This window comes from Protopterus annectens, chromosome 2.part2 (assembly GCF_019279795.1).
Source record: "Protopterus annectens isolate FY-2018-M chromosome 2.part2, PAN1.0, whole genome shotgun sequence".
In the NCBI taxonomy this organism is placed as follows: Eukaryota; Metazoa; Chordata; order Ceratodontiformes; family Protopteridae; genus Protopterus; species Protopterus annectens.
The window spans coordinates 728560274-728583485 of NC_056730.1; positions in this window are offsets into that span (position 1 = coordinate 728560274).

Below are 23212 nucleotides of genomic sequence, written 5' to 3' on the forward strand. Positions count from 1 at the left end.
TACAGATAAAGCAACTTTAACTGATATGGAAAGCTGTAGATTGCCAAGAGTGGCATGTATAATTCTTTCATGTATTTTTTTCTCTCATTCGTTATTTTACAGATGTTCAGAAAATTTCAGCAAACAGGGAGGCACATGCTGAAAGATTAGAAAGACTCAGAGAGGCAAGGGGTATGCATGCAGTACAAATGACATGATTGTATTAAAATTATTGCTTTTCCATACATTACTACCAACTTAAGCATGCAGTTCTTAACTGCAAAAGCAAGCATGCATGATTTCTTCTGTAGCTTTTTCTAATTGTATTAAGCAAGTGTAATCGTGTATTCAGATTTGGTGGGTTCAATTCCCACAAGTAACAAAAACATTCACATTACAAAACATATTATTTTTTAATTTTAATTCCAGCAAAACTGCCTTTAATGATGTTGTTAACTTAATCTGTATTATCTTTGAAATCATGTATATAAGCGATATTTGTATATTGCAAGGATTACTTGTTAAATTCACAATTCTAGTTTGGATTTGGAAAGTTGTATAGCTAATATAATAATAAAAGTATATTTAATTGTAATAAAAATATGTGACATATAATGGTTTTAATCATCTGTTTTCTTTTTTTTTTTGTCTCACCCCACCCGTTATCTCTCTTTTTGATATATTTGCATATATATAAAATGAACACAGTGTTCTGATGTCATACAAAATTATTTTCAGCACAGGGATAGGCCAACCACTGAGGCTCAGTCCATCAAACTGGTAGTACTGCCTTTGCAGCCCCTGTACTACCTGGCCCATCCACATCAGGTAGCATTGCCCTGGCTGCTGGTGCATTGGTACCCTCTGGGAGTACTGGTGAAGGCAGGGATTACATCACCCACTAGGAGCTAACAGGTATGGTATGTGAGATATTAGAAGCAGTCATAGGTGCCCGTCTCAGTTATCTGGAGAAGTTGTTTCTTAGGATGCTGAAAAGACCCCCATATCAAACAATCCCACAGGGAGCTGAGGACAGTCATGTGCTTCCAATGACCCCTACCTTTCCCCAGTCATGATGTCCCCCAACCTTTTGTGTCCTTCACCATCCCTGTGTCTGTCTTGTTTGTCCTGTTTGCCTGCACCTGCTTCCTCACCTGCCCTACCTACCTGACCCCGACATTCCTATGTCCCATCACCAACATTCCTCTCTTCATGAAATCCCCCCCAAAAAATGGGTACCTGTCCCACAAAAAAATATATATATTCCCATACATATCTCCTCAATTCACATATGTGTCCTCTTGATGAACTTGATTTGGTCCAATTGGAGATGCAACATGATTGCATTGATATCACACAATTATGTTGTGGTGACAGTCCAAATGCATCCAAATTTCTATACATGTTCACATAGCAGTGTTAAATAAGTGGATAGCTATGGTTCTTTCCTAATTCCCTTCTGCAAATTCCTTTATTGCTTCCCTTCTGTTCTTCCCCCACTTGCTCTCCATTTCACCACTTTCCTATCTACCCCATTTTAACACCTTTAATCTGGTCAAAAAATAGAATCAAACATCACACACATGGCTAGAAATGGTCACTAATAAAGCCCTCACTTTTTGTCTTCTGCGCTTGCTCGAAATTTGTCTTCGCACACCAATGCAGAGTGAAGGTGAATGGTTCTTTTTGTCATAGGCCGCACTAGTCTGGTTATTTCTGCAAAATGCTGTTTAAACTTGCTGCACTAAAGAAACATAGAGTTAAACCAGAGTAAAGGCAGCACTTTGAAATATTTACTCTTAGAATTATTTAGACTGCTGAATGTAGCAAAATGCAAGTTACTGTGTGGAATGTTAACATAAATCACCTGGCTGAAGATTTTTTCACAATATGTGCAAGAGCTCAATTCCAGATGCATTTCTCATCATTTCTTAGTGTGATTGCATATGTGTATCAAATATTTAATCACTCACATATTAAAAGTTGCAATAATTATCATTTTTCATAGAAAATATATTGAGTAATGCCCACAAATGAGTAAATGAAGAGACATTCATCCCCACTGCTCTCACATATAACCTTGTTCTGCTTGTCATAAACCTATTCTCCCTCTCCTAAGCCTTCACTACCCTTATGTCACTCATTTCATGCTACACAGCATGTAATGTTAATAATGACAACAGCCAAAAAACATGACCATTAATGTGTTATTTAAAAAACACTGCTAGGTGTATATTCATCTCTCCTTGTATTCATTCCATTAACCCAACTCCTATGTACATGTGAGTGTGTATCTATTAGATTGATGGATGGTGTTTGCAGACTGACTTGACTGTGTTGATGGATAATGCACACTTTACCTTAATTCAGTAGTTTATCATTGCTCATGTACTGTGCAATTCTTTAAAACCATCTGTAGGATTCTGTTTGTGAGATGTTCAGGTGATGATGGATGAAATCATCCAGTGTGATGTGCAAAGTGTCCATACAGTGACAAAGCATACTGCATACACTTTTCAGGATATATGGCCATATGCAAATAGCATATATGCCGAGTGAGAAATAATCATTTCAAAACATGTACCACCCTTGTCATTTCTAAAAAGATGTACACACAATTAAATTTAGATTTGCAGTGAGCCCTGCAAAGCAGCTAATAGTTGTACAACTGTACAGAGGTAGGCATTAATGATAAAAATTATGGAGGGCACATATTTTGCTGTAGTCACTGTTTGACACATTTGCAGTAATGATCACATTTATTTAGGCAATGCCATCCTCATACCATCTGTAAAAAAAAAAAAAAAAAAAAAGTGAATGATCTGCATTTGAACATTGCATTATCTATACTCTGACAATTAGCTCACTGCTTTTACACCTGAGACCACACAGAAAGATAAGCAGCAGGTGTATTTTTTACACTCAGTACTGTCCAGAGTGCTGACAGTCATGCATCGCCACTTAACCTGTTTGTGTGAAGGAAGGCGAACCAGTAGAAATATAACTATTTTCCAATTTAAACAGAGAAACTCATTTGCTCGTTGCTTAACTATGCGCAAACGGGGGAGCAACACTTCTTCATGTCATAAAATTTATGACAAAACATTTCCAATATAAAGTACAGGGTCTACTTCAAAATCATAAAATCCCACATAACCAAAGACGAAATGAAGGAGATGACATTGCCAAAACTTCAGTTTCATGATCGACTGGAATGCCGAAGGATTTCACAGGGTAAGTATCTGAATGGCCATCATCTTACAGCGAGTCACACTGGACTACCTCAAACCCACCCAGGTGGGAGGGGGGCTACTTCCCCCACACCCCACCATGTTCACACTACAGTGGAGAAAACGGCAATTTCCCCTAGTTGGCCACCTGCTTATTTACTCTGTGAAATCCTTCGGTATTCCACTCGTTTGTGAAACTGACGTTTCGGTGATATTGTCTCATTCATTTCATCTTTGGCAATGCAGGATTTCGACCTTTTCAGGTAGACCTAAAGTACAGTATGAGCAGCATAGTAGCTGTCTCACATAATATATATTCCTAACTTACTATGGTTATTGTCCAGTTATCCTCCATCTCATCAAAAGGCATTCATAAACACAAAATAAGAAAAGGGTCTTGTCCATCACTGAAGACATACTTGCTGAGACTCATGTACATCTTGCAGCAATCCACAGGCAAATGATATCTGAGTAATTGGTCCACTGTCAAGCACACTACAGAAATAAAGAGCACAACAACCCAGATTTGATGAATATGCTTCACCTCAAAAAATCTAGATCCATCAGAGCCACAAGGGCGGGAGACTTAAACCTTGACACGGCTATTAATAGGACGTGCTGGAGGGATAGATTCATCACCCAAAGACTCCCTATGCTGTGGAACAAAATCCCGGTACATGTGAGGCAGAGCACCTCGCTGGCCTTGTTCAAGAGAAATCTTGACCAATGGATGGGAGATCGCAGATATACCCCAGGGATTACCTCAGTGTCACTGCTCGACAGAGGCACAGAAAAATAATGGGTATAGTTCCCCATACTAAAGGGGTGGCCTAAGCCACAAAACGATGGGCTAGGCTTGTAAATGCCCTCGGGCAGATAGCCTAGTATGAACCTATGAACCTATGAACCTATGAACTGCATTGTTATATATTTTATGGGTTTATACTGACACTGGACATTGGTCATTGCTTATCAAAATGCATTCATATTGTCAGACAAATCTAGTACTGTGGACATCAATTCATCAGAATATAAACACACATACATCAGTAGTTACAGTTCTGCTGTTTTCAAAGTGTGTGTGTGTGTGTGTGTGTGTGTGTGTGTGTGTGTGTGTGTGTGTGTGTGTGTGTGTGTGTGTGTGTGTGTGTGTGTGTGTACATGTGCGTGTGTGTGTGTGTGTGTGTGTGTGTGTACATGTGCGCACGTGTGTGTGTGTGTGTGTGTGTGTGTGTGTGTGTGTGTGTGTGTGTTATATAAACAACATCCTGAGAAACAGGTACATGTATGTCTCAGTTCTGCAGCATGCATTCATAACATTTTATTTCACCTTAGGTTGACAAGATGACTTTTAAAGTATATTTGCACAGTGCAATCACAAAAGCAAATTAGAAGTCCATATTTTGTTCACAAGTCTCATAAGAGTATATGTTAACTGCAACATTATGAGGATATCACCCTCTACAAAGACCACACGACAATAATAGTATCAGATTTCTGTGATTTCGCAAATGTTAAGTACTGTGTTCTGCAGCTGGACTAACAAGTTAGATAGGGGTTAGAATTGCACAACAATCAATGTGTGTGTGTGTGTGTGTGTGTGTGTGTGTGTGTGTGTGTGTGTGTGTGTGTGTGTGTGTGTGTGTGGGTGCTCGCGTGCAGTCAGAAGAGCATGAATCTGTCATAATGTACTCACTCAAATCTCATTCATAACAACATTTTACACTAGTACATGACTACACAGCAGTTTCATACAGCCTACCCAACATCTTCTTTTCAACATACATTGATGATGTCATCTGCTATAAAGTGTTCTCTGACAATTTAAAAGTCTGACTTGTGCTGTGGTGCTTGCTTTAAAGTACCATGTCTTCTAGCTTGTGCAATGAGATGGAGGTTCTAATCTCACTGCCGTCAACTTGTGTGTGTGTGTGTGTGTGTGTGTGTGTGTGTGTGTGTGTGTGTGTTCTGTTAGCTCTCATTCTGAAGACCATTGTACAGCAGCTTGTGAGACACTTCTTCTTCTCACCAGACACTGATGACATCTTCACGTCTTCCACAATTTTTATTGTTAATGCCTACCTCTATACAGTTGTACAACTATTAGCTGCTTTGCAGTACTCACTGCAAATCAAAATGTAATTGTGTGTACAGCTTTTTAGAAATGACAAGGGGTGGTACATGTTTTGAAATGATTATTTCTCACTCAGCATGTATGCTATTTGGCCGTATATATATATATATATATATATATATATATAAATAAATAAATATATATATATATATATATATATATATATATATATATATATATACATATACATATATATATATGGCCATATATGCTGAAGCTTTGTTACAGTAAGGACATTTTGCACATCACATTGGATGATTTCATCCATCACCACCTGAACATCTCACAAACAGAATCCTACAGATGGTGTTAAAGTATTGCACAGTACATGAGCAATGATAAACTACTGAATTAAGGTAAAGTGTGTATTATGCATCAGCACAGTCAAGTCAGTCTGCAGACACCATCCATCAACCAAATAGATACACGCTCACATGTACAGAGGAGTTGAAGTGATGGGATGAATACAAGGAGAGATGAATATACACGTAGCAGTGTTTTTTAAATGACACATTAATGGTCATGTTTTTGGTCTATTGTCATTATTAACATTACATACTGTGTAGCATGAAATGAGTGACATAAGGTTAATGAAGGCTTAGGAGAGGGAGAATAGGCTTATGACAAATAGAACAATGCTATATATGATATCAGTGGGGATGGGTGTCTCTTCAGATACTCATTTCATAATTTATTTATTTATTTTACATTTGTTAACTGGGAGAGTCCAACTGGATATATGTCCATTTTCAGTGGAGGCACAAGGAGAAAAGCTCCAGAGAAGTAACATCATTAACAAGAAAAGACATGTTAACCAAAAGGTTCAATAAACAATATATAGAGTACACAATCTTTATACTTCTTATAGAAGTATACTACATATACGATAGTGAGTTAACCAAAGAGTGTATTTGCCAACATTCACAGGATACATTAATAGATACATGTTATATAGGTATTTAACAGCAAGTATAGCAGGAAGATAGAGTAGATAACTTCATAACTCATTTCTACACACAAGAGACATACTATGTCCTTTGGGTTTCTTTACAGTGTTCAGTGATACTATTACCCCATGTAGACCTTACAAAAGCAGTAGATAAGCTGTTACTCTGGTTGCTAGAAGCAGATACATATGAGTTACTATCCAGGGGTAGTACAGGTACATAATCTGTGATTCAGGAAGTGTGTTTTGAGTAGTTTTTTGAATTGGGTGGTGGAGTTATTATTTATTATGTGTGCTGGAAGGGAGTTCCAGATTTTAGAGATGAAGTGGCTAGAAATGGATCTACCTGCCTAATTTTTAAAGTTTGTTACCTTAAGGTGGTGTTGGGTACTTGATCTCAGGGATCTGGTAGTGGTGTAAGGCTGGAGTAGTTGCTGCAGGGCTGGTATGTTGCCTGGATGTGTAGTACTTTGCGAGCAAGTGCTAGTTGGTTGACTTGAAGGGTCAGGGGAAGTTCTAGCCAGTTGAGTTTTTTTAGGCTTTCACAATGGTGGGTTCTGGAAGGTGATCCTGTGGCAAATCTGGCTGTTTTATTGTAGCAGCTATCTAGTTTGTTGAGCTCAGTTTTTTGGAGATTGGTAAGCATGGGGGAGGCGTAAAGTAGGGTCAATAAGAGGTGTGTCCTGGCTGTGGTAACCTTAGAGTGACTGGTGAGGAATTGTTTGTTGCGATAGAGTAGACCCATTTTTCTGTGGACTCTTTTTATGGTCTGGGAGATATAAATGTCAAATTTAAGGCTATTGTCAATTTTGAGGCCTAGGAGTTTGGCATGACTGCTGGGTGTGATGATGGTGTTGTTATGAGAGGAGATTGAAAAGTTAGATGAGGAGAGTAGAGATCTGTGAGGGCGGAAGAGGAGTAATTTAGTTTTGGCTGGGTTTAGAATGCGGTTTTGGTTAGTGATCCATGTTTCTGCCAGGGAAAAGCATTCTTGTGTTAGGGAGAGGAGGTGGTCAAGGGAGTTGGCTGCACAGATAATGGTGGTATCATCTGTATATTGGACTATTGAGGCTTTGGTTATGGTGGATGGTAGTTGATTAGTAAATAGGGTGAAGAGTAGTGGACCCAGGATGGAGCCTTGGGGTTCCCCTAGGGAGACAGGCAGTAAGGGAGAAAACTGATTTTGCCATTTTACAGCTTGTTGCCTACTATCTAGGTAGCTCTTAAACCAATAAATAGTAGAGAAGCTGAGATTTAGGGTGGTTAGTGTATGAAGCAGTTTTTCATGGTTGACCATGTCAAAGGCTTTAGTTAAGTCTCAGAGAGTTGCAGATACTAGCAGTCCATTGTTTCTGTGGTTATTAACACTATTAGTGAATGATGTAAGTGCAGTGGTGGTGCTATGGAAGGGTCTGAAACCATGTTGCTGAGTGGATAGTAATTTGTTTTCTAAGAGGTATTTCAATTGCATGTAGACAACCTTCTCTAGAAGTTTAGATGGGGGGATAGTATAGCTATGGGTCGATAGTTAACTAAGTTCTACAGAGGTACCCCCTTTGTGCAGTGGTGTAATATGTGATATTGTCCAAAGATGGGGTACTTTGCACTCTGAGATAGAGCTGTTTATTAATATTGAGACAGGGTAGGCTATTGCTTCAGCTGCTAGTTGCAGATATTTGGAAGGTAGATTATCGGCGGCTGTATAGGCTGGCCTAAGTTTTAGGAGTAATTTTTGTATGATTTTGGTTGGGTTGAAGGTGAAGATGGGGTAACTGAGATTTGTTTTGGGTGAAGAGGGTGTTTTAGTTGGGGATAGGTTATTGGGGCTTAGTTGGTTGTTGGCTAGGTTTTGGATAGCTTTTGTGAAGAATTTGTTGAGCTGAGTGGGGATGTTGTCATGGTTGTTCACTATTTTGGGGGTGGGGTGGTTGTTTTCTCTGGTTGTAATACAGTGTTGACAGCAGCCCATAACTTTTTTGGGTTGTTAATATATTTATTCTGCATATTTTGGTAGTAGGAGATTTTGTCTATTTTAATAAGTTGTTTGACTTTGTTATGTAACTGATGGCATGTTTGTTTGTCTATTTGGGATTTGCTTTTATGATAGTTTGTCCATGCTTTGTTCCTATCTCGGAGTAATGTTTTAGTATTTAAAGTTAACCAAGGTGCATGTTTAGTTCTGATTCTTGTAGTTCGAGGAGGGGCATGGTGGTTAAGTATGTTAATGAAGGTAGTATTGAAGTATAGTACTGCTTCATCAAGGTCCAAAGTTTTTAGGGACATCCAGTTACATAGTTTTAGGTCATTATTGAAGTTGAGTTGGTTGAAGTTTTTTCTATTCCTACATTCCCTGACAGTTTCTTGGGTCAGTTGGGGAGTTTTGCTTCTTATTAGAAATGTAGGTAGGTGGTCACTGAGGGTGTCTGGCAGGCAGCCAGCATGAGATATGTGGGAAGGATGAGATACTAGTATCCAGTCTAGTATAGACTGATGTTTGGTTCTTTTGTCTGTTCTGGTGGGGGAAGTTATTAGTTGGGTTAGTCCTTGTAGGTTGATATGGGAGATAGGGTTTATCATGCTATAAAGTGCTCTCTGACAATATGGAAGTCAGACTAATGCTGTGGCACTAGCATTAAGTACTGTGCTTTCTTAGCGTATATAACCTAGATAGGTAAGGTTCTAATCTCACTGTAGTCAACTTGTGTGTGTTCAGTTATCTCTCATTCTGGAGACCATTTCTGAGCAGCATGTAAAACATTCCTAACAACATCTTCTTACCAGACACTGATGATATAATCTGCTAAAAATGCTCTCTGACAATATAAAAGCCAGATGTTTGCCATGGTGCTAGCATTAAGTACTGTGTTCTCTAGCTACAGGCAACTTGTAATATGTGTTCAGTCAACTATAAATTAGAAGACTATTTTAGCACAGCATATGAGACAGTCCTACCAACATCTTCTTCTCACCATACACTAATGATGTCATCTGCTTTAGAGTGTGCTCTGAAAATATAAAAGTCAGACTTGTGCTGTAGCACTAGGATTAAGTACTGTGCTCTTGAGCTAGTATAAATATCTCAGTAGAGGATTCTAATCTCACAGCAGACAACCTGTGTGTGTACGCATTCAAATATGAGTGTAAAGATAATCTTACACTGAGATGTGACTCCACATCTGTGTCTCACACTCCTTCCATCTTCCTCACAGCATGCAATGATGCTGTCATCCTCTATAAAGTGCACTGTGATAATGAAATGTCAGATGTCTGTGGTGATGCTACTGTTGCATTGTATGAAATTCAATTTGTATACCTAAACAGACCTAATGCTCATATCTCACTTCAGACAACTGCTGTGCATGCGGTTAGTGGTATAGTATGGTCAGTATATGATCTTTTGAATCTCTTTTGATTTGATTCCCATTCATGAGAACCTTTAATATAGCCCCATGAATCGAACATCCTCTTTTTCCCTCTAAAAACATAGCATCCTTTCTGCAGAACACTGGAGAATGTCATCATCCAAAAGATGCATACACACATCATGAAGCACAACTCTTTCATTACCCTCTGCAAGCCATCTACAGACCACTGGATGTATGATTGCTAATTCTGTCATGGGGTGGTGTACATGTCACATATGGACAGAGGCAGTATGTAATACAGTCAAACACATACACATATACACACATATGCATGTACCCCTACTATTTTACATCAGATAGATATAGATATTTAGGTTTAAAGGCTATAGAAATGGTTATGAGTTAATGTAATGTTGACCATTAGCCTAGTAATGTCCTATGACCCCATGAAGACTGCACGTCAGTGTTGTTGTCATCCACATGTGCTATCTTGAGGTGTGGATGTACGGTGGCTTTAAAACAGTGTATTTCAATCTGTGGTTTATCTTAATGTATTGAACACTACTGCCATTTGATTACATGTTCCTTCCATAACAGCTGTAGTAATATGTGTCCTGAAGACTGTTGACATGGGGTGATGCTGCGTATATTGTTGCCTTTGTAAGGCATGTGTTACTGTAGTGGAGCATACTATCATTGTATACATTTCTCATTCGACTATCAGTGATACTTGCAGTATGGCACATGTGTGCATGTGTATACCTACCATCATGAAGTGTTGTGTCATCCACATATTGTAATACTGATATATACACAAACATATAACCAGTTCAGATTTACTTGCATCTGTAGTGAATTCATTGTACACCTAATTGTGTTGCTATTCAAAAGGATTATTCAGATGCTGCCCAGCAGCACTGTGCGACTGTCAGCAATTGTGTCATTAACTGTTCTGCATGAACCACATCCATCTCATATGTAATGTGCCCATATGTGGTATCAGAGTCCTCACACACACACCTTTCCAATGGTAAACATATAGGCATATGATGTGCAAGTGATATAATGACATGACTTGGTAGAGTTGTACAACTGTGTTAACAGTTCCAGTGTGTGTCATGTGATGCTACCAAAGGTTGTATTTGGAGGAGTTCTCACAAATCTTTTTTTTTAAGTAAGTAAAAAATCTTAAGGGGAATGCACAACTATGCACACAGATGGCTGTAGATGGCACCATCAATACTCAACTGGAGTCAACAGACAACCTGCTAGTTGACAGATTTGGATCCACCTCCCCCCATCCTAAGTGGCTGTCACACAAAATATCCATGCAAAGATCACTAAGCATATTTTCTCAAGAAAGCAGCAAATCTGTGTGCTCTCTAAGGCTAAAAACATGGCATCAATGAGTCCTGACAACATCCCAGGTTGCCTTATCGATATATTTAAAACATGACCTAACAGACACATTTGGATCCCTACTTAACCCCAGCCTATTTTCTGCCAGAATTGTGGACAGCAACAGTCATCTGTCTGAACAAGGGTTGACCATCACCCGACGCACAGAATTATAGACCCATAAGCCTGAGTGGACTCATATGTAATCCAAAGGAAAGAATCATCATGGACCTTATCAACAAGAACATAGGAAATCTCCTGATTTAATAAACAACCAATTTTTGAGTTGTTAAGGCTAGATTATGTCTGTTAAATTTGGTAGAGTTTTTCGAGAAGATCACAAAAGCCATGGATGAGGGGAAAGATATACACCCTGCATAATTTGACCTGGCCAAGGCATTTGACACAATGTAACACTCAGGTAGTACAAAGAAACTGTATCATCTGGCCATAGACCTCTACATCACCAAGTGGGTAGCCCAGTGGATTACCAACAGGACACATACTGCCAAAGTGTTTGAACTCACCTCTAGCAAGAGGTCAGTGGCCAGTGCAATACCACAGGGTTCAGTACTAGTCCCTTTTCTGTTTGGTATTTAATTCACAGAAGTCAAGGCAAACTTAGACAGCCTTTGTCCAACCAGTTTTTCAACTGACTGCAAATTGTGGACAATCCTTGAATCCAGTAACAGTATTTATATACTGCAGAAAGTATTAACACACACAAATGAATGGTGCAGAAATATGGACACTAAATATCCAAAAAAAAACCCCATAATTATTCCATTTCATAGAACAAATACCCAATCTAATTACAGTATAGACAGCACACCACAATGAGTAGACCCAGTAGTACATGATCTGGATACCGGTTAGATAATAATTGTAAGTTTGACCACCATGTATTCACAGTGGTGACAAATCCCTTCTATGTGGCACAACTCATAAGTATGGGCATGCCATCCAGCTCAAAGGACACTATAATTCCATTGTACTTGGCCCTCATCACAACAACAATTGCAAACAATGCACCCTTTTGCATGTAACTCACCACACATGCTGCAGCTGGAGCAACACCAGAGATTTTGTACAAGGAAGATACATGGTCTACAAGACAAGTTCTACAAGGAAAGATTGAAACCCATATCACTATATTCTGTTGCCTGTGGACTACTAGGGGCAGATTTGTTTCTGGCCTACATGGCATTCTCCAATTCATCCCTGATGGAAATGTTACACATTGGTAAAGAAAACTGCATGAGAGTCACTTCTTCCAAGGATGTTAACCTAGCCTCTGACATAGTAAATCATGTTGGAGAGATAGAATCATGTATCAGGCACTACCCCTTCTCTGGAACAAGCTTTCCATTCATGTAAAGAATAGGCTTTTCCTGACCATGTTCAATGGAAACCTACATCAATGTATGGTTAATGGTAATTGTACTCCTGGTGTTGCGCCCATGTCCCTCACACAGTTGATCTTAGATAACATAGCATAGGCTCACAACTGTGTGAACTTTGTTCATGTAGATATTTAAAATTGTGAAACTCATGTTAAATATGGCTAGACTTTTATGTCATCTTGGAACATTAGCATACTACTCTCCTGTGAACCTATGAACCTATGAAGTTCAATTGTATATTAGGTACAGCTACAGAGTGATTGTGCAGCATCATGGACATAACAGGGCATCACATCAGTATTCCCACTTGATACTTTGCATGAATGCATATGCATGTATGAAAGGATTTCATGCCAGTGTAACATTTTCACTGACAATGTCAGGGGCACTGTGATCATGTGGGACATATCTTGAGGTTTGACTTGTGCTATAGAGTGTGCTCCATGCAGTGATTTGTATGTGAACAAAATATCATTGTAACAGATTACTTGCTCATTAATGCTAGACTTTGCACTGCTGTAGTTTATGTGCATATGGGCAGTTCCCCTTCACAAGATCGAATTCCTATAAACTCAAAATTCATAACCCCGAAGCCAGAATCTCGAGTTTACAGAAACTCAAAAATGTGAAGGGGAAATAAAAAAAAAAAAAAACACCTTTCTAATGTTTTTGCAGGGGGCTTCACCCCCCTGTGCCCCCCACAACCCCCTACTTAAATATTCCTACTCCAAGATCGCACTACAGTGAAGGAAAGGGAAATCTCCTGTTCTGCTCTATATGCATAAGTGCAAAATGGAAGATTTCACAGTCCTCTGGTATAGTGCAATCACACAGCTCTTAGATGACAGCTGCAAGGGTGCAGGGGGACCTAGCCCCCTGCAAAAAGGTAACTGAAGTCTTTTTTTCTAACCCTAAACTTCCCATTCACAATTTTGAGTGAATGGAAGTTCGAGATTCTGGTCTCAAGCTTATGCATTTCGAGCTTCCATTCATTCGATCTTGTGAAGGGGAACCATATGGGCATATTTGGTGCATTGCCATCAATCTCACATACTGCTGTACCATTCATTATAACATGCTAGTTCTTAATTGAAACATTAATTACAGATTTTTCAGACAATTTTATCCACTTCTATTAAATGTGGAAGATGTGTACAATACACAGCTGTGTAGGGAATCCACTCATAATAGTGTGCTTTTGTAAGTGTTGTTTACATTATGACTGATACCTGTTTCAGCCAGGGATGCTTTAGTCAAGTGTATTACATTTGCCACAGTGAGCCTGCACCCATCTTGTCACCCATACAAAATGATTCTTTAGTATGCATACCTATTAGGAATTGACAGTGCGGACTTCCCTTCAAGGTATTGTACAAGATGCATGCGTGATACACCTTTCTGTGTTGCCACCAGTAAATACAGAGATCACTGGCAATGTTGATGGCATGGGTTTGGTTCTTTCATGCATGGCTTGTGGCTTATGTGTCATGCAAACCTCTCAAGTCAGTATAATTGTCCCTGACTTCAACTCCAGGTTTAACAAAGTCCCACTTAATCCCTCCAAATATAGTTTATTTTTGGTAAAGGAGTGGTAACTTCCCCTTATAGAATACTGACAATCATTATAGTTGTACTCATCTGTTCCTGGAGAACATGTATAAGAACTTAAACTCACATATCCTGGCAATGTCACAGATTAATCTTGTTGATATTTTTAAATCGTTTCTGATTGTGCCTGCTTCTGACAGCAGTTGACCATGGGCCTATTGCTATGTCTCTATGATTGCTTGTGAGGTATGCTGACATTCCAGTCATATTCAACCAAGTCATTTTGCAGATCTTCACAATGGGTCTATATCACTACATCGAACCATCACTTCAATGAATGGGACTTCATCCAAAATGCGGTTCATCGAATTCCCCTCATGTGGGGGCTGTGCCCCCACCCCTCTTTAATTATATATACCAACTTCGAGATTGCACTACAGTGGGGAAAAGGCAAATTTCCCAGTCCTCACTTTACTGCAATCACAGTATGAACAGTTCGATGAATAGCATGTTCGATGTAAGTACACTGAAAATGCTGTTCGCTGAACTGATTTTTCACTGAACTGATAGGGACTCCTTCACAACATGTACATGCCTCCTGTTGTATATATCGTCCTTGCTAAATGTCCTCTCCAGTGATGTTTACATCACAACCACTCATCTCCTTTGACCTGTGTGACAGTCACACATATACTATCAGGTGCGATGATACACATATACTTGTACAGGAGGTGTAGACAGAACTACTTACTGTGCTATGTATGTGCTTCATGTTATGCTGCTGACTTGTCCTGTCATATCCTATCATGAGAATACGTTGCCATATTGTATGTACCCGCTTCCTCTTTCTTCATTCCTATCATTCATGTCTGTGGCCATTTTAATCAGCACACTTTCCCTGCCTAGTGTATTTTTTTTGCATTGCATTTGCCCTTGCTAATCACCCCAGCATCTATTATTTCAGTCAAAAAGAAGTTGTTGTAGTGTATACTGCACTGAGTACACTGTTCTATAATGTGTTAATACTGCAGTTGTTGCAGTATTTTTTACCCTGGTAGTTCATTGTGGATGTTTGCGCAATCTTACAGAGCAGGTTTGCCCATAGGCAAACTTGTATGGATGCTTCTTCTATGTTTGTGCTGCTCTGCACAGCTTCCTGGCTGGCAATACTGTTGCTGTCCATGAAACCTCACTTGTATTCATGTGAGCGCAATCCGTAGCATGCATATGTGATTAGCACTGCTGTTCATCGCTCAAACACATAAACTCTGTGTAGTTTTGCATAAAACCTACACAGAATTTATTAAATCCTCGGGTATTTGTTTTGTATATTACACAAGGTATAGCTATATAGAAATATGCATAGCCACAAAATGTTATTATATGTAAAACATGGAGAGAAATAATACACACACACACACACACACACACACACACACACACACACACACACACACACGCATGCACACATTCAAACAAAAACATGATCAAGCACACACACACACACACACACACACACACACACACACACACACACACACACACACACACACACACACGCATACCACAGATGCACACATCCACATGCACACACAAATAGACATTTCAAATACAGCAGCAAATGCATCAACACTAGGTACATTTCTTAATGTCAGCACAATGTGGAACACACATGTCTGACACAATCAGTTTCATACTAAATCTGATATTGCGAGCAAGACTGGTAAGTAAAGTGTCATCAGTCTGCGCCATGCTGGTTATGTGTGTTTGCTTTGTTCTCACATGGTCCACAGTTTATCTGATATAAATGAGTCATATTTGTACAGGAAACATTACATAACAAAGAGGGTTCACTCAGTGGTGGAGAGATGTACATTCCAAAGCATTTATTCCTGTACAGTAGAAGGTAAGATATAATAAAGGTACAAGGTGTTGTGATGTGTACCACTGATTTTTTGGTCACCATGAAACTCGTGTAAGTACAGCAATCCCAGTACCATAGCAATGTTTTCATATGGTGCTGATACCTTTATCACACTAACTGTCCCCCGGCATGCTTGTGGTAGATATATCATTCCTATCAATTTATAATTAGATGCCTAATTGGTTAAAGTTATTTGCCTCTCCCCATAGCACTGCTCAGATCATCAGTACCCCCTGCTACCATATCAGTGGGCCTAGAGATTGTGTTTAAATGCAGATCTACATTAAATCAATCCCATTTTAATATCATGTGCCATTAGTATCCACAACTCTATCCCCCGACCTGTCACAATCAAATAATTAGAATAGCCTTACATATGAGACTATAGGATCAAAACTTGAAATGGAATTCAGAAATGCATGGGAGAATCAAAAGACAGCTGTTATAATGAGTGAGAAAATAAGATATATGTTAAGTAGGTTAACTAGGTTCTGTAGTTTAAGTTGTAAGCAGAGAATGAACACTATCTGCATCAAGTGATATCAGAATCTATGTTTCTGTGCTCTGTATAGTGCTTCATATTGAGGGGTATTTAACCAAATGGGACAATACTGCATTTTTTACAATTTACTTTGAGCCTATCTTTCGAGTCACCCAGGTATTCACAAGTATATGTTCTTGTTGCAAGGACTGGGTGTTTGAAGGTGATTTGACAATGACTTCAAATTTACAGTTGTCTGCAAACTTGATCAGCCAGGGGTCTTTTTTGGTGGTCTGGAGGTCAGAAAAGTAAATGTCATACAAGACAGGTCCCAGCACAGAGCCCACTGGTACACCACTGGTAACCATCATGCTCTCTGATGAAGCTCCTCCCACCCATACCATACGGATTCTGTGTTTTATCTAATTTGCTATCCATCTTATGACATAGTGGTCATTTCGCAATGCCATAAGCTTGCACATTATGCTAGCATGGGGAATGGTATCAAATGCCTTTGCCAGGTCAAGCTATGCAGAGTGGACTACATGACCCCAGTACACTACTTGTATTACCCTTCCAAAAGAAGTTACAGGTCTAGCAAGATGAGATTTTTAATTTCATAGTTTACCAAGTCAGATAAGACTTGTCAGACTAATAGGCTTATAATTTCTAGGGTCAAGGTAGGGCCACCCTTGTGGAGAAGAATCTCCATTGCTGTGTGTCAAACCTCAGAAACAAAGCCAGTGATTCAATTTAAATAATTTAAGGAACAGCTCTGTCACAGTATGTTTAGTAATGTTTATTAAACATACAGTTATATTTTCAGGTCCTAGGGAGGAAGTAGTTTTACTTTTGGGTAGTGCTGTCAAAACATGTTCTTTAGTGATGATAAGGGGTCTTGACTGGCAGTCATCACCTGAGTAAAGTTTGTCCTAAATTTGTTCACTAGCATGATGGTGGTTGTATTGAGTTTTTGGCTTACAAGATCAATTGGGCAAAATAGGCTGCCCATCAAATTGCAGCATGGATTCACAGTGGCAGAATGTTATGTTACTGACCTGATCCTTTTGTATGACTGAGGCACAAAAGGGGTGACTAGAAGTAATCCTGTGGAAGTGGTCCATCTGAATTTCACCAACAACTTTGATCTGGATCTTCATTACATGCTCTTTGCAAAGCTGAGAGATGTGGGTATGGTTAACAAACAGTCTGGATGAGTGAAAAAGTAAGCATCTATCAAAGAAGAGAGTGTAAAATCAAGAGAAAATCCCCAGAGTGTAAGAATGTGATACATGATATCTTGCGGTGGTTGATCCTAGTCTAAGTCATATACATTAGTGTTTAACCTCATACAAGACAAGTAAAACAGGATGAATCATTTTGTGATCATCACTAAAATTAGATGGGGGTGGCAATGGCAAAAGCAAGCCTGAAGAAGGATCTAAGGATAATGACAGCATGGTCTAAAAGATGGCAGCTTCACTTTAAGCCATCCAAGTAAATGGTGCTTCACTAAGAGAATTCAAACTCAGAGAAACAGTATACAATTGAAGGAGTCAAACTAAAAATTACAGAGTAGAAGAAGGCTATTGGGGTTACTGAAAAAGAGAATCTAAACTATCAGTCATAATGAGAAGAAACAGGATATATATGTAATCTAGAGATGGGAAAGTGATGATACACCTTTAGAAAATGATCTTGGACAATAACAAATCCCCACCTGGCAGTATGTGTTCAAAATGGATATATTAATACATAGGGGCAGTCTGGTAAAAAAAAAAGATTGCCTACTTATGCTAAGAAATCCATATGCCATGACTTGAATTATTTCTCCAAGATGCATTTGCTTTCCATTTGTGAGTAAGGCTTCCATTTCATTTTGTAAGCAGACACAGTAGTGAGATATGTTGCACTGCCTACAAACAGCTTCACAGTTTGGAATATTAAGTGTTGCAGAATTAATCAGAAATGGTGTTTTAATATGTTTCTTTTAATATTTTGCATTCAATTTTAACTGCATGCAAATTTGTTTTCTCATGGAGTAGTACACAATATACAGAAACACATCTGAAGACATACTGAGAGAGAAGGTAGGAAGGAATAAATCAACTTCAGTCAGTTAAACAAAATGTATCAGTAAATATAAGAAGCATATCAAAAGCAATCATGCTACTCCTGCTGCTGTGATTCCATACCTCTCAACTTACAGACATTCAAAATAGGTACAAAGGCTCTTAGAAAGTAGGTATAATCAGCCAAAAATATAGACACCTAATTAGCATAAATAACATTTGAATCCCTAATAACACATAGCTTCTTCCACTTCTAGTAAGGCTGTGGAATACTACATAGAAACGTAAGTGTGAGTGAGTAAAATATTGGCATATTATCAAAGACACAGTACACAATCTGTAGATATAACAAATGTTTAAAATCTATCTCACACAGTCATTTAGTTTTTGTTTCTGAAAAATCTTTCTTTAAATCATCGATGTCACTAGTATTTTGGACATGTAATCTGATCTTGTGTATATTTAAACAGGTTCAGAATTGATAATGCTCCCCTAAGAGTCGACCCGTGGTCAGAGAACTGGGCACACATGTAGAAAGTAGCCTTACCTTTGACCACTATGTGGTCACAGTGGTGATAAAATCCTGTTATTTTGTACAACTTATAAATAAGAGCATGGCATCTAGGTCCAAAGAGGTCATTATCCCACTGCACTCTGTCTTTATCGGACCAATAATAAAGTACAATGCTTCTTTCTGTATTTACCTGACCAGGCATACACAGCAACTAGAGCAACCTCAGAGGTTCCTTACAAAAAAAATACAAAACATGACAAACATGCTGTACATAGAGGTCCTTAAAGCCCTTTCCCTCTAGTCAGTCTCCTATAGATTGCTAAGGGGTGATCTATGCCTGGATTATAAGGCATTTGCAAACCCCACACTTATGAATTTCCTGCAGATTTGTAAGTCAAACAGTACCAGAAATACAGGGTCTAAGGACCTGAAGTTTGACTGTGACTTAAACAGAACATGCTGGAAAGACAGATATGTGTCCCAGAGACTCCCCTCCTAAGGAACAGGCTTCCCATCCATGTGAAGCTGAGTTCATCTATTACCCAATTTAAGCACAACCTAGACCAGTGGATGCGGAATAGGAAATTTACACCAGGCCTGACACCCATGTCCCTTATTGTCAAAGGTAGCATATAAATGCCTAGCCATTAATGTCCTTTTTGGATACAGGACATCACTATTCTTTTGGGAAAACTTGGCTAGGCTTAGAAAGGCCCCCTGGGTCATTAGCCTAGCAGCAATCTATTAATCTATGATTGGAAAGGGAGCAGATTAAGATGATGAATAAAGATGGAGGAAATGCTAGGATATAGGAGAGTCATGTAAAAGGAAAAAACAGCCAAATCCTACTCCTCCTGGAGCCAGGACTAAAATCTCAAAGACAAGTCAAGGTAAATCCAATATTCGTAAAAACAAAAACTGAAAAAATATATAAAATAATCCAAAACGCGTAGTCTCCAGTCCTGGTTTAACGCTATTTATTGTTCAAAAAAGAAAGTGTTTTCGCCGTAGTTAACACTATGGCTTCCTCAGAACAAGATATTCAAAAAACACCGCCAAAAACCACTTATATAGTACGTGCTCAACGTGGCTAGATAATTAACTAAGTTAAAGAAATAGTACTTCAAAACCAGGCTGCACGTACTTCAAACGTCATAATAAAAGCATGTATAAAGAATCACTTATATTACAATTTTAATTAAAACACTGTTAACATGTTCTCATTCAATGTCATTATTATTAACTACTCTAGCGCTCTAGTCATGAGAAAATGTTTGAAAAAAATAAGAAATATAAAAAATGTGTGTATACATATATATAAACAAAAATTAAACAAGAATTAAACCACCTATATAACTTCCCTATTATATCTAATATAATTCTGTATCTAAAATATACAAGTATAAAATTCAACAGAACAGGCAGGAAGAAAAATGTATATATGAATATATACAAGCTAGCAGCATTATTGCCACTAGTTCAATATATCAATGTATTAATTGTTAATAATCAACAACACTTAGTTTAATCCTATTATATAGGCTATCAGCTAACATATATATATATATATATATATATATATATATATATATATATATATATATATATATATATATATATAAGCTAGCAGCATTATTGCCACTAGTTTAATATATTAATATATTAATAGTTAATAGTCAACAACACTTAGTTTAATCCTATTATATACAGACAGCCACCAAAGGCCAAAAACAATAAAGTAAATTTGCTAAAAGTTTTTTATATTGAAATAAGACTTGTCTATACTTTAATATTATCTCATATAATTCCTCATCTTTAGAATGCAGGAGATATTGCAATGTTCATTCAACCCTGGAACACAAAATGAGTTCAACAGGAGTTGCCATTCCAGTTCTCGATTTTCAAGTATTAAACTAACTGGTCCTCCTCTCATAGTTTGTAATACTTGGTCAATAGTGAGGAAACTAAAACTATGTCCCTCATATTTGATACAATGTTTCGCTAAAGCATTTTCACTTTTCTTAGTTTTAATCGCATATAGGTGTTCATAAATTCTGTCATGTAGTTTTCGGTCGGTTTTCCCTACATAATATGCATCACAACAATTACATAGTGCCAAATAAACTATAGATTTAGACATGCAATTAAGCTTGTGATGGATGTAATATTTCCTATTGTTAATCTTGAAAGAATTACAAGTTTTAACAAATTGACAGTATTTACAAAACCCACACTGTACACAGCCCTTAGATTTTGTGTTAAAATTTAACCCTTTATTACTTTCAAGAATAGATTTAAGATTGTTCCCACGTTTATATACAAAACTAGGTCTATTACCTAGTTTTTCCAACAATTCTTCATTGTTGAAAATGAAGTGCCAATTCTTAATTAGAATATATTGAATGTCTTGAGAGTTCCTACTAAAAGTAGAGATAAAACTTGTACCTACGATTTCTAGTTTGGAACGTTTACTTTCAAACCCACTATTCTCTAACAACGGTTCATGTTCATTTATTTCAAGAGAAAGATTTAAGTTCACTAGTTCTAAAGTCTTACTATTAAGTAATGGAAGGTAAAACTTATTGTGACGTTTGCTATTGACCTCGTCTAAAATTTCTGAAAACATCTGAAAACATCAAAGGTGGATAATATCTGCTCAAAAACATGCCTTTAAGTTGTTACATTCATCAATAAATGCACTCTCCCTACTACACATTCTGGCTGCTCTTATTAGCTGCCCCTTAATTATAGCTCTCTTTTGCTTAAAAGGATGTAAACTCTTGAAATGCAAAAAAGAGTTACAGTATGTTGGTTTTCTATTTATTGTGGAGAAATATTCTAGATTTTCCATATCTTTAGATAATTTCACATCTAAATAATCTATTTCCATAAATGAAAAAATGAATGTAAATTTCAAGAAGGAAGTAGAATTGTTCATAAATTCAATCAAATTAGATGCTTCTACTGCATTACCTTTGAATAAGATAAACACATCGTCAAGATATCTCGTATAAAATCTTATTTTCTCCATAATCATTGTGTTTTTAAAAATGTAATGTGTCTCCCAGTAGGCCATAAAAAGGTTAGCGACGGATGCACCACATGGTGAACCCATCGCTATACCTTTTTTCTGTAAATATACTTTACTATTAAATGTAAAGTAGTTAGATGTTAAGATAATATCAAGTAGTTCAGAGACAACATCAATTTCTTTTCTTGAAGCTCCCAATTCATTTAATATTAAAGAAATCCACTCTACTGCTTCTAAGTGTGGTATAGGTGTGTAGAGGTCGACCACGTCGACCGTTAGGAAGTTTAATGATTTATCAAAAGAGAAATTATTCATGTTACGAAGAAAAGACCATGAGTCTTTACAAATAGTTGGAACCAATTTCAAATATTTTGACAAAATAGTTTCAACTAACTGAGCACAAGGATAAGTTACTGAAAGACGACTGTCAATTAAGGCACGCATTGGAGGGTCACATAAGTTCTTGTGGATCTTCGGAATGCCGAAGATCACAAGGTTTTTAGGCATAACAATATCAATGTAATTGTATGTGTCTAAATCAAGCTTACCACTAATGAACATATCACTGAAATAACCTCTAATCCTTGTTTTCGATATATTCAGTTCGTTTATCAAGGACAATGTATAAGCTGTGCTAGTTAGTATCTCTTCCATTTTTTCTATATAAGCATTATTCTCAAAGATGACCAAACTGTTAGATTTTATGAATATTAGTCTGAAATTAATTATGTTATAAATATGCTGAAAGAAAAGGCTTGCTTAAATGCAGAAACAGAGTTTAGTAATATGTGATCAGCAGTCATACTAAATGACCATGGCTTGGAAAAGGAATCTGCTGAATGGACATTCTTCCCTTACAGACTCAAACAGGATGTATGCAAGAGCAAAAATACAAAATCTGCTTTTAAAGAATGGACATTTTTCCCTTACAGACTCAAACAGGATGTATGCAAGAACAAAAATGCAAAATCTGCTTTTAAAGAACACTGACATGTTATTCTGCATATAAAAATGGACACAATATGTTTCCTAAAATAACAGGATGGACACAATATGTTTCCTAAAACAACAGGATATGTTTATGACACTGTGACAATGTGTTTTCTCAAAAATATGTTTTTCTGCATGGAAAAACAGGATATGGCACAAGAACAGATGTTTTTATACAAAGATCCAAATAAAATACA